Genomic DNA, 14592 nt, shown 5'->3' with positions numbered 1-14592 from the left:
ATGCGTGGAAACTAATTTGGTGCTCAATTGGGAGAAATGTCATTTTATGGTGCGTAAAGGCATTATTCTTGGGCATAAGGTCTCTAGAAAGGGTCTGGAGGTGGACAAGGCCAAGGTGGGAGTCATTGAAAATCTTCCCCCACCTAATTCTGTGAAAGGAGTCCGTAGTTTTCTCGGTCATGCGGGTTTTTATCGGCGATTCCTCAAGGACTTTTCAAAGATATCTAAGCCGTTGTGCAATTTGCTTGAGAAAGATGTGCTTTTCAAATTTGATGATGAATGTTTGGCAGCATTCGAGACTCTCAAGAAGAGTTTGATCACTGCACCAGTTATTACAGCACCAGATTGGACAGAACCGTTTGAGATGATGTGTGATGCGAGTGATTATGCGGTAGGTGCAGTTCTGGGACAGCGCAAGAAAAACCTCTTCCATGTGGTCTACTATGCGAGTAAGACTTTAAATGGTGCCCAATTGAACTACACCACTACTGAGAAGGATCTTTTGGCTATAGTCTTTGGTTTCGAGAAATTTCGATCGTATCTACTTGGTACGAAAGTAACAGTATTCACTGATCATGCGGCTATTCGCTATCTGGTTTCCAAGAAGGATTCGAAGCCGAGACTCATTCGTTGGGTGCTTTTACTTCAGGAATTTGAGTTAGAGATCAAAGATAGAAAAGGTACTGAGAATCAAGTAGCTGACCATCTCTCTAGGTTGGAGAATCCCGATTCTACTTCACAAGATAGGACGTTAATCAATGAATCTTTTCCGGATGAGCAGTTGTTTGCAATTCAGGAGGAAGAAACATGGTTTGCAGATATTATAAACTATCTCGTCAGCAATGTAATGCCTCCTAATTTGACATCCGCTCAAAAGAAGAAGTTTCTGCATGAGGTGAAGTGGTATATGTGGGATGAACCATATTTGTTTAGACAGGGAGCTGACCAGATCATCAGGAGATGTATCCCATTCTGTGAGACGGAGGGGATATTACGAGACTGTCATTCCACGGTTTATGGTGGACACTATGGTGGTGAGAAGACGGCAGCTCGTATTCTGCAAGCAGGTTTTTTTTGGCCTACTTTGTTCAAGGATGCTCATCAGTTTGTTTTAAGGTGTGATCGTTGCCAAAGAGTGGGAAATTTGTCAAGGAAGGATGAGATGCCATTAAATGTGATGCTTGAAGTCAAGGTCTTTGATGTGTGGGGAATCGATTTCATGGGGCCTTTTATCTTGTCTTGCAATAATCAGTACATCCTGCTGGCAGTCGATTATGTCTTAAAATGGGTCGAAGTTAAAGCTTTACCGACAAATGATGCAAAGGCAGTGCTAAATTTTCTTCATAAGCAAATTTTCACAAGGTTTGGAACACCTCGGGTAATCATAAGTGATGAAGGATCGCATTTTTGCAACCGTAAGTTCACTTCTATGATGCAGCGTTATAATGTGAATCATCGAGTAGCTACTGCCTATCATCCGCAAACAAATGGTCAAGCGGAAGTGTCTAACAGAGAGATAAAGCGCATTCTAGAGAAGGTTGTTTGTCCGTCAAGGAAGGATTGGTCTTTAAAGCTCGATGAAGTTGTTTGGGCTTATAGAACAGCATACAAAACTCCACTTGGGATGTCACCGTTTCAGTTAGTGTACGGTAAGGGATGTCATCTACCTGCGGAGCTTGAGCATAAGGCCTACTGGGCATTGAAGAAGTTGAACCTGGATTTAGATGCAGCTGGTAAGAAAAGAATGCTTCAGCTTAATGAACTTGATGAATTTTGACTTCAAGCGTACGAGAATAACAAAATGTATAAGGAAAAGGTGAAGAGGTGGCACGATAGGAAGCTATATCCTAAATTATTTGTGCCAGGGCAACAAGTTCTCTTATTCAACTCTCGGCTCCGACTTTTTCCTGGGAAGTTGAAATCAAGGTGGTCTGGACCTTTTATTGTCAAAACTGTGTTTCCACATGGAGCAGTGGAAATTTTTGATAATGATCCGGACCAAGCATTCAAGGTTAACGATCAGCGGTTGAAGCACTACTATGGGGACATGGCAAACCGAGAAGTGGTTAGTGCCATTTTGTTGACTACTTCAGAAGGGTACGAAATGTCAAGCTAATGACAAAAAAGAAGTGTTGCGTGGGAGGCAACCCATGAATTGTTGTTACAGGAACCCTTAGAAGTTAATAACCTATCCAAAAACACAAAAAAATCAGAAAACAGGGGCTGAAAAAAAAATCCAGTGACCCCCTGAGCGCCCGCTCAGCATTGCTGAGCGACCGCTCAGCAAGCTGAGCGCCCGCTCAGCTTTGCTGAGCGACCGCTCAGGGGTCGAGTACCAGAATTTTTTTTTACAGTTCAGAAAAAAAAAACACAAAAATAGTTTTAGCCCATAAACCCACGATTTGTTCCCACTACCCCATCATTTTAACCCTTAATTCCCAAACCCTAATCTAATCCACACCCTATATATACATACACCTATCCTACATATCTCCCACAAAACTTCCTACACTTAAACTCTCTCACAAACATCAAAAATCAGTTCTTACACACTTTTATTCACGAATCAATGGCACCCGAGAGAGCACGCACTATTGACAGTAGCAGCACAGTTCCTACTGCTGATTCATCTAGGGGTACTGCTGCAAGGCCTCGGTTAACTGACAGAGCTGCGAAGGAGGAGTACACTAGGCTTTTGGGGAAGCCGATTCTCAAGGAGAGAGGGTTTTTACCATCGGGGAGGGATGGTGAGTTGCTGCCCATGATTGCAGAGAAGGGGTGGATAGCTTTTTGTGAGTCACCCGAAGCGGTACCGATGAACGTTGTTCGGGAGTTCTACGCGAACGCGAAGGCCGAAAAGAATGGGTTTTCTATGGTCCGAGGGCTGACGATTGATTATCATCCGGCGGCGATTCGCCGTGTGATTGGACAGCGAGAGAGGAAGCCCGAGGAGGAGAACTGGAATGAAAAGACTGCTGAGGATTTTGACTTGGATTTGATTTGTGTGACTCTCTGTCGACCGGGCACAGTTTGGACCTTCAGGACCGGCACTAATGAGTATCGTCACTTTCCGGCGATCGCCATGAACAGGTATGCCCGTGCATGGAATGTATTTATTTGTGCTAATATTTTGCCTTCTTCGCATGCACACGAGGTCACAGTTGAGAGAGCACAGTTGTTGTGGGGAATTCTGAATGAGGAGTACTATGTGGACCTTGGTGAGTTTATCTACCAAGGAATTCTGAAGTTTTTGAGGGGAGCGAAGCATATGAACATCCCTTATGCATCCACAGTTACGAAGCTATGCCAAGCAGTGGGAGTGAACTGGCCGGCTCATGAGCAGTTGCAGTTGCCGGCAGCTCTGATTGATTCTGGCACTCTGAATGGGATGCAGGAGTGGACCGGTGGTGAGCCTGAGGAGCATGGGCTGGGTTATCGTCTTCCAGGAGGGCGTCCAGCACGAGGTGCTACTATGGCTAGGCCAGGGCATGATGAGGCTGGTTCTTCGAGAGCTCAGGAGGGTGCTGGGATGGTTGATGCCCAGTATAGGAGGCTTTCACGGCGGATGGATGCCATGTATGAGACGCAGAGCAGGTTTGCTCAGGAGCTCACCCTTGCGTTAGGGACTGCTTTTCGAGGCCTTGGAGCTGATATCCAGTGGCCAGTTTTTGGTGAGGACTCTGTATACCCGCCACCTGATACTCCACCCACTGAGGGTGATGATGATGATGACTCCGAGTAGGTATACCCTGTGTTCCTTTCTACTACTTTCACCGAGGACAGTGAAGATTTTAAGTTTGGGGGTGGTAGTTAAGGAATATTGTGTGTGTGTCATATAGTTGCATATTCATGATAGTTTAGTTCATATAGTTGCATAATTTATGCCATATTGTTTTTTTGTTATGAATGTCATGTAGCTCATGCATTTACCATGATCCCTTTTGCAATGATTTATCGACTGAATTGTGATATTGATGCGAGTGTAGTGATAGTATTAAAGTGATATCAAGTCGTGTAGGTTGATATGCATGCTAGAAACAATTGTAAGTCCACTAAGTCTTAGAGAATGCGTAAGGGCTAGATTGTTGTTATGATTTGGTTGTTTTCAAGGACAATCTAATTATTATGCTTAGAATTCGATTATAGGTTCTTAGTGATAAAGGCATGAAAAAGAAAAAAAATTTGGAGAAAAAAAAATGGAATTTGTTGCTAGTTGTGGCTAGGCGTCAAATGGCTAGTATCCGGCTCGCATATGGTGCGAGTAGTCTAGGGTTGAGCAAGATGGAGCGAAACGCACTTGCTCAGAAGTAAAAAAAAAAAAAGTCGTTTATGCATAATTGATCAAGAGTGTGCTCTTTGGTATTCGAGTTATTAAGTTCTTAGGGGACTTTGTGCCTAGTGACCTAAGGCTTTTAGATTCTGGGATCCGCTAACCTAACGCTCGTTACATGGATACCATTGTATAAGTCTTTTGTGGACCTCACTCATTGCACGGTCAAATAAGCATTTGAGTTGTGAATAAAAAGCACGATTCCGTAATAAACTCCAGAGTTCTTATAGTGTTGTATATCACTTTGTGCCTAGAATTTTTATTCTTTGTATAATCATTGGATTACCTTGAGGATAGTCTAGTCATAATAATTGGTCTAGTTCCGAAGCATATCTGTTAAGCATCTGCACACACCACGTTTCTGGCTGTATGTCCGTTTGCATGAGTTTATTGATCTTTAGTTATCTAACTGCATTCGTTGAGATGTTGCAATTTGGTTGGTTAATCGTAGTAAGGTGGATCACTGCATTTTCATATAGATTACATTCATGCATGTTTTTATTTGTTTTTGAGTCTGTGACGCTTGAGGACAAGCATCGATTTAAGTTTGGGGGTGTGATAAGTGGCATTTTATACCACTTAGAACATCTTAAAATGGCTTAAATTGGTGTCTTGAAATCAAGTATTTTGTATATTTGATGCATTTTTCTAGTGTTTATGCATTTCAGGGTATTAGTTGCATTTCGGGGGAGGAATCATCAAGAATAAGCCTTGGCAGGTGTTTACCATTGCGAGAGGAAAGAAACGGGCAGATTACGGCGAAGAAACGGAGCAAAATCAGAATTTTTCCAGTAGAGGTCTGAGCGCCCGCTCAGCATTGCTGAGCGGCCGTGCAGGGTCGGGAAAAAAGATAATTTATTTCAGGACTTCTACTTCTGTTTGGTTTCCACTTCTATGTAATCTGAGTTTTATGGGACTATTATATAAGTAGATTTGAGACGTTTTCACGAAGGGAGATTGAAGAAGATTGTGTTTTTACGCAAGGAGCGAAGGAGATAAGGAAGAAGACCGATTTAGCACACCGCAACGAAGAGGAAGCATATTTTCTTGTGATCCTTGTTTCGTTGTAACGTTGGATGCTAGTTTTCTTGCTTTGAACTTATTTACTCTTGTGACGTACTCTGTTTTAATATAATTAGTTTAGTTATTATTTTCTTGTGTTTGTTTATCATGATTTCATATGAACCCATGATGACGATAAGTGCTATTATGGGCTAATCGTGATCATGGGGTTGCAACGGATTTATTATGGAATTCTTTAGTTAATTGTTTAATACTTTAGTGTGTGATGATTGTATGATATTTAGTATTGGTTGTGCGTATTCGTCTTATGTGCGTCGCGAACATATAAGATAGGGTGTTAATCTCTTATGAAGCGACGGTGGATCTTGAGATTTAGAACTTGCCATACTAGCATAGGTTCATGTACGTTGTATATGATTAGTGGGTAACTCTAACAGTTTTATTTGCCCTATATAATCAAAAGGAATAACTTGTGCTTAAATCGTTGTGTTGTCAATTTCTGTAGACATATAGGAACTCAACATAATTAATGACTATTCAACTTCTATCTTAATTGTGGATGCTTGGTAGAATGGTATTAGTACAATGAAAGTTGGCTTTTATCAGTTTCGTGTTATTCGATTAATATCATCACTGTCACATGCTAAAGCTAATAACAATGGCTATTGAAGGAAGTAATAATGAAGTTGTGATCTCATGAGTGTTTTATTATTGATAAATTGAAGTGTTAGTTAAGTGATTAATTAAGTTGTTAATTATAGTTAATATTTAATCAACAATTTTAAGTGTTAGTATCTTAACATTGAGAAGTAATCATACATTGGTGAGTGAGTTTAATTAGACAATAATTTAGTCTGAGTCTCTGTGGGAACGAACTAGAAAGTATTCTATATTACTTGCGAACGCGTATACTTGCGTGAATATTAGTGCGTGTTTTCGCCCTAACAGCAACCATGGTTTATTTTTCTCCCTATCATTTTCTCCCCAACTTCCGAGTTATCGTAAAAGATTTCGCGGAAGTTAAGTTTATTTAATCGTTTACAGGGTATCATTTTCTGCGTAAAGTGTGGAGCGACCTTATAAGTGGTTCCAGGATATTTTTTGGAACTTCCCTATTATTTTCCTTACCATATTCCTATTATTTTAGGAATTTTCTAGTATTTTTCCTTAATTTCCAAGAATTTTCCTTAATTTTCCCTTAATTTTTGGAATTTTCCCTTAATTTCTAGAATTTTCCCTTAATTTTCTTGAATTTTCCCTTATTTCTCAGAAAATACTTAATTTTTCTAAAATTTTCTTGAATTTTTCTGGAATTTATTTCAAAAATTCTTATTTTTCTGAATTTCCCAGAAAATTTTCCATCTTTCTTTCTCTCTTTTTTTATACAATTTCGACCAGGAATCCATTCGACTAGGATCCTGGTCGAATTATGGTCCCATAGTGTCTGGTTGAAGTTGTTTTTGGTCAGGATGATTCGATCAGAATCCTAATCGAATTCGGTCAGGAACTTGAGTTGGCCTTGTGCTTCTGACCGAATTAGGCCCCTATATTTTCTGGTCGAGAATAATTTTGGTCAGGATGATTCGATTAGAATTCCTGATCGGAATTCGGTCAAGATTTAATACAAAACTATTTTCTGACCGAATTAAGGGCCAATAATTTCTGCTCGTTGAATTTTCGATCAGGATCATTCGATCAGAATTCCTGACTGGAAATAGGTCAGGATTTTGATCCTTGACCCAATTTTGGGTCGAGATTTTTGACTTGATTTTTTATTTAATTTTTGATTTGATATTTTTTATTATCCTGAATCAGGCTGGGCCTTTTGTACATGGACTTAGTGCTGGGCTCTATATTGATCGTGAGCTAGATATTGGGCCCTTCCTTAATACATGGGTTTTGTTGATGGGCTTTCCATATGGCCATCTTTACCTGGCCCTTTTCTTTTCTACCTTTTTCTAGAACGTTCCATAATTTTCTATATACATGCATTTTCTTTTATTTTTTTATTTTATTCTCTTTTAGGAGAATTTGGAAGGTTCCAGAATTGGGCTTATGTTAATGGGCTGGACTTTTTGTCCGGTTATAACCGGTTGATATGTCCTTTTACCGGCCTAGTGATGGGTTGGGAGTCCTATATAAGAGTGAGGGGAGTGAAGTGAATTCTCACACTTCACTTCCTCATTTCTCATTTCTCATTTCTCCTCTCCAAATCCTTAGATTTTTCCGGTGAAATCCCTCTTTTCCGGCTACCGTCCTCCTCTTTCCTCAGCTTCAAGCTTTACTCCAACCTCCATTAATGGCAGACAAGAGCTCAGAAAGGCCAACGAAGATTGCTTCAGCATCCAAGCGAGGTAACGACATTGAAATTCGTTCTCTTATATGTTGTTGATAGATATGATTAATATTAGGGGAGACGAATACCCATCCACAGTTCATTTAGATTCCTTTGATTATTGTCATAAATGGTATAATGCAGCTAGTATCGACCTCCTTAATACCACTTACAATATTTGTCCTCCCCTTAAAATAATTCCTGTTGACGGTGGTGATCGTACACGCCACTGGAAACTAGATATTCTCTTTGTTTATGAAGATGCCCTTTATGCTGGGCTTAGATTTCCTTTCCATGAATTTATTCCTAGATTATTAGCTGATTTGAAAATTAATCCTTGCCAACTTCCCCTAAATGCCTGGAGAAATATCCTTTGTTTTATGGTCTTATGCCTTAGGCAAGGTTTCCCCTTTCGGTAGCTGTTTTTGGGAAAAATTTCCAATATTATAACAGTGCCCAATCCACTTATGGCTGGGTTTACATTAGGAAGAGACCCAAAGGCCCACATATTTTCAATAGTGCGTCTATCCCTGAAAACAACCAGAATTGGAGAAGTAGTTTTGTTGGTTTAAAATGGGAGAATGGTGATTGGGGCACCCTTTTACGACCTTCCTTCAACAAAGTTAATGATGGAAACTCTAAGACAATTCTCCTAAGAGAAGAGGAGGATATTATATAAAAAGAGCTTATTAAAGATGAGGGTCAGACTACTAGTTGGACTATATTGCAGGAATTCTCTTTGATTCATGTAGGACTTTTTTCGATCACTCAGAAGGGTATTTCTCACTCTCTACAAAGTCTTCCCTTTTTTAGACGTTATTAACATAACTTACTTTTTATTTCTGTTTCTTTTTCAGCGGCTCAGGAGATAAACAATGTTGTCGTGCTGGTTTTTGAGGAAACAACCAAGATGAAAAAGGCTCGGCTTGCAGGGTTGGATACTCGTGGTAAGGCTACGAAGCCTAGCTTCCTGAAGAAGCGCAAAGAGCCTATGGAGGAGGCCTCTTTTTGGGCACTGAAGCCCCATCCGTTCCTGCTCCTACACCTACATGTTCATTTCAACCTCTCTGGGGTTTTCGCCGTGGATATACCGTAGTTGGTTCCACGAAGCACGCTTGGGACTAACCTACCATTCCATTACACCAAGGACTTATTGGGGCTCAGTCTATTGCTTTGGTATATATTTTCTCGTCTTAACTAGTTTTATTCTTATGGCTATGTTATTCCATTGCCTTCCATCCTTTTATTTCTTGTTTTCCTTTTAGGCCAATGCCTACTTTCAGGCATCTATTAGACAAGCTGAATCCTGGAAGAAAGCTTCGGACAAGGCGGATAACGCCCTCAGGAGGCAACAGAGAAAATATGTTGCACTGAAGAGGAAGATGAAGCGCAAGGAGGAGGAGCTAGGGGAGGCTAATGTTGAGTTAGTTACTTTGAAGGCTGAGAAGGACATATTCATTGATGCTTACTTGGACACAAATGAGTTTACTCAGAGCATGCGGGCTAGGTGTTAAGATCATAGGCTTGATGATAAGTTCACTAAAATACCTTAGTAGATTTAATTCAATGTATTTGTATCTCTCAATGGATGATTTACTTTAACATCCATTGAGAGAGTAGCTTATAAATTAATAAGGTTTGTAACACATTCCTGCATATTGTAATGCCTTGGAGAACTAGAAGTTGTAGGATATTCTATATCATGTTGACTACTAGATTGATATACAAGATAGGTTGGCTAATTATAAATATTGGATGCCTTGTAATCTTGTTTAAGTGAAATAGAGTTAACTGCCATGAAGATACTCTCAACGGATGTTCCACAAGGTTTCAACGGATGATCAACTAGAGTTTTAACAGATGATCAACCAGACACTCAATGATGATCCAACAAAGTCTCAACGGATGATCCAACAGAGTTTTAATGGATGATCAAATTCAAAAAGCAGTTGATAGTGACTTGACAGTCACATGGGTTGATTAGATGCAAATGGAATATGGCAGCCTATTTACAAGTTTTAGAGAACAAAGAACCATTTCCATTTCCATGCTTATTTGAAAAAAATCAAAGATACTGGATGGAGAAATGAAGAAGCATGTGATTAGACAAAGAAACATTTTGTTTTATTAGTTTGTCTTATTCACTTGTATCTTGGTAATATATAAACCAAGAGTAGCTCGTAGTAAATTAAGCAATCAACTAGAGAAATAGATAAAGTTATATATGTGAAGAATTTCTCTATTCTTTGTGATTCTACTTGTAGGCAGCTGTGTACAATCTTTGTATCACAGAGTTCTTGATCTCATATATATATATATATCCGGTAGAAAAGTTTAATCCACCAGAAAGTTTTTAAAAACTTGTGTTTAATTACTTTGTGTGTGATTACTTCAATATTTTCATTCTGCACTTTTGCTTAATCAAACACTATTATATATTTGAGATAGAATTGTTCTTGAAATCAAAAAAGGAACCAGAATTACATTCAACCCCCCTTTTTTAATTCTTTGTTAGATTGTCTGAGAATAACAATTGCTATCAGAGCAAGCTCTTGAAGTACAAAGAGTTTAAATATCACAACAACTAACAAGATGAGCAGAAAAGATGTTGGAGTAAAAATTCCTTTTCCGGAAAAAGACAACTATCACCACTGGAAGGTGAAAATGCACCTGCATCTCCTCTCTCAAGACGAAGAATATGTGGATTGTATTGAGAAAGGACCTCATGTTCTTATGAGAGCTGCTACAGGAAATGAACCTTATATCCCTAAGCCGAGAGCAGAATGGTCTGATCCAGTTGTTGAGCAAGTTCATATGGACAAGAAGGCCATGAACATTCTGTGTAATGATGTTGGTGGTGACATGTTTGACAACATCATAAATTGTATAACCGCTAAGGATGTCTGGGATACAATTTAAGTTATATGTGATGGAACTGAGCAAGTAAGGAAAAACAAGATGTAACTTCTGATTCAGCAGTATGAGCACTTTCATTGTGAAGACAGTGAAACATTAACTGAAATTTTTAGTAGATTTCAAAAACTGCTAAATGCTCTAAAGCTGCGTGGAAGAATCTACCAGACAATGGATTTTAATCTTGTTAGGCCCTTAATCAACTGTAGAGGGGGTGAATACAGTTAATACGATCAACTAGACAAAGCTTCAACAGAATTAAACAGTTGTTATAAATCTTATAGAAACTGATTACACAAGTACTCTCTCGAAAGGATGAACAAATATCCTTGAGAGCTTCTAGGTTATGTGAAAGATATAACAATGTCATAATGCATATAGCATGAACCTAAACTATGCTTTTATAGAACATAGCTACCAATGTATAATGAAACCTATATAATTGCTTCTAAGATAAAGTCCTCCACCGCTTTGAAATTCCTGTTTCCTTTTCCTCTTCAAAGATCAACTGATGTGTCAAATACTGATCTCATCATCCGTTGACATCATCATCCATCAAATATTAAGATCCTTCGATATCATCATCTGTTGATGCTTCTACTCATCATCCGTTGATGCTTGTAATCATCATCCGTTGATGCTTCTGATAGTTTCTGTTTGATATCATCAATTACTCCTAACAATCTCCCCCCACTCGTTCATTATGGAATTATGGACAAGTTCCAATTGATGATGTCAAAACTATCTAAATGCAGGAACCAAGTATGCATATTTAATATTACTTCAGTGAATGTTAGATATATTTGAGATGTCATGTCTAAAATGATTTATGTTTAGTTTTCAGATCTTAACAAACAGGACATATCAGAACTTACTGAAATCAGGACTTACTGGAAGTCAGAACTTAATATCAGTAATTAAGGTCATATCAGAACTTAAGTGTGGGAAGACTTTCATATAACGAAGGAAGCTGATTTACAGTAGAAGATCGAGACTGAAGTAAAAGAAGATATGCATGGAAATAGTTAGAAGACTAGAAGACTTGTAGAAGATATCTGATTTATATATTTTAGGAGATAAAATTATATTCCATATCAATTAGAAATTATCTTGTAACTGTGTACTATATAAACACAGACTTTACACTATATGTGTTATCATTATTGAGAAGATTATACGTTGTAACCCAGCAGCTCTTAGTGATATTTGTTCATCACTGAGAGAACAGTTCCATTGTAACAGAGTTTATCATATTGAATATATCTGTTTACTGTTATTTGTGTTCAAAATCGATTTGATTGTATTAACACTGTATTCAACCCCTTCTACACTGTTATGTGACCTAACAATTGGTATTAGAGCTTATCTGTTAACACACATACAGTAAAGATCTAAACAATTATGTCTTAAGAAGCACAAACTCCAACCAAGCCCACCAAAACTGAAGAAACTCAAAAGACTCAAACCCACAGTCGATATGAGACTATTAGGGTTCCCATACTGAGACCTTCTGAGTATCCCATATGGAAAGTGAAGATGGCTATGTTTCTGGAAGCTACAGATCCAAAATACTTTGACAAAATTAATGAAGGACAACATAAGCCTACTAAGCTCTCTGTTTTAGTTGTTGATCAACCAGCAATGAGCATACCAAAGGAGAAAGGTGAGTACACAGCTAAAGACATCTCATCTATTGCCAAAGATGCAAGGGTAAGGCATTTGTTGCATAGTGCCATTGATAATGTCATGTCAAACAGGGTAATTAATTGCAAAACTGCAAAGAAGATATGGGATGCGTTGGAGACAAGATGTCAGGGAACTGATGCAATCAAGAAGAACATGAGGACTATACTCACTCAAGAGTATGAGTACTTTGACTCAAAAGCTGATGAGTCTTTAACTGAATTGTATGACAGTTTTGTCAAACTCTTGAATGATCTGTCACTAGTGGACAAGGAATATGATCTTGAAGATTCAACTCTAAAATTCCTTTTAGCTCTTCCTGAAAATTGGGATTTGAAGTCTACTACCATAAGAGACAACTATGACCCTACTGAAACTACTCTTGATGAAATTTATGGTATGCTCATGCTCAAGACTCATGAACTTGAGATGGATCAAAGGAGCAAGAGGCATGGAAGAAAGTCAAGGACAGTTGCTCTTAAGGCTGAGGAGGGATCTCCTAAAATGGCTGACTCAAAAAGGGGCAAAGGAAAGGCTCTCATCATAAAGTCTGATTCAGAGTCATCATATTCTGATGATGATGATTTAGAAACTGAAAGTTTACCTGAGATGGATGCTGATGAAGATATGATGAAATTGTGTGGTCTTATGGTAAGGGTATCAAAAAGATAGCCTACAGGAAATTCAGAAAAGGAAAGAAGTTTTCCAGGAAAAGTGGAAGTTCTGATAAGAAAGGGTTCAAAAAGTCTGAAGGCAAGGGAGGAAAGTCTGACAGAGGAGACAACTCAAATGTCAAATGCTACAACTGTGGTGAAAGAGGCCATATATCTCCTGACTGTAAGAAAGGAAAAAGTGACAAAGGCAAGGCACTGGTCACAAAGAATAAAAGTTGGACAGACACTTCAGATTCTGAACATGAGGTGAACTATGTCCTGATGGCAAATGCTGATGGCAGTCCTGAAACTGCTGAATTGAAATTACCTCAAACAACTTATGCCTTTTATAATGATGATATTACTGAGTCGAGATTATATCTTAAAACCATGTTTATTAGTTACAAAGATCAGACTTTAACATGTGAAAGATTAACATCTGAAAATCTTGCTTATAAAAAGAGAAATGATTATTTAGAAAAGGAGTTAGTTTTACTTCATCAAACTAAGAAAGAAAAAGATGATGCTTTATATGTTAGAGATGAAGTTTTAAAATTGAATGAATCTCTAAAAGCTGACTTAGAAAAGGAAAGAGAGATTATCAGAACTTGGACTAACTCTGGCAGAACAACTCAGAATTTATTAAGTAGTGGAAACTGGAAATAGGGATTAGGTTTTGGAGATGATAAAAGTGAAAAAGGAACTGAACAAATTGAGCCAATTGTTGTTAAACAGACGACTAAGCTAAAGGTAAATCCTGTTAAGTTTGTAGCAAAAACTATAAAGTCTGATTCTGAAAAGATGAAAGAGTTTGTGACAGAAGTCAAAGATAAGTCAACTTCTGACAAATTAGAACAGGATAAACCAGCTGAAATCAACATAGGCTTAATGACAAAGAAGCAGCTTAAGCATAAGCTGAAAAAGATTAGGAAGGTCAACAAGGTAAAGGAAGCTAGGAAATATAAGAATGGAAAGGAAGGTGTGAACAAAAGCAATAATTATATGCCTGTTCCTAATGCTCCTAGAAAGAAATGTTATAACTGTGGAAACTCTAACCATCTTGCTTCTTTTTGCAAGAATAATAAAGATATAAACTCTTTACCTCCTAAATCAGGAGTTAAGAGTTAGTCTGTTAGCAATTATGGGTCCTTAAAACTAACCATTAGTGGTCTTTGTGATTGCAGGGCAATAGGAAAAACATTCTAGTGCTGGACAGTGGATGTTCAGGACATATGACTGGAAATAAAGCCCTGTTATCAGACTTTGTGGAGAAAGCTGGCCCAGGAGTTTCTTATGGAGATGGCAACATGGAAAAAACTCTGGGATATGGCAATATCAATCTTGGGAATGTCATCATTGAAACAGTAGCTCTTGCCTCAGGATTTAAACACAATCTGCTAAGTGTGAGTCAAATCTGTGACAGAGGTTATCATGTGGATTTCTTTGAAGAACACTGTGAAGTTATAAGCAATTCTATAGGAAAAGTGGTTCTGAAAGGTTACAGGCATGGTAACATTTATGAAGCCAGTCTTTCAACAAGTTCTGATGGTTCTGCAATCCGTCTGTTGAGTAGAGCATCAATTAAAGAAAGTTGGAATTGGCACAAAAGACTCTCTCATTTAAATTTTAACAACATAAATGAGCTAGTAAAGAAA

Source organism: Apium graveolens, chromosome 8 (genome assembly GCF_009905375.1).
Source record: "Apium graveolens cultivar Ventura chromosome 8, ASM990537v1, whole genome shotgun sequence".
NCBI lineage: Eukaryota > Viridiplantae > Streptophyta > Magnoliopsida > Apiales > Apiaceae > Apium > Apium graveolens.
The sequence above is the reverse complement of the archived record's forward strand: the minus strand, read 5'-3'. Positions refer to the sequence as shown.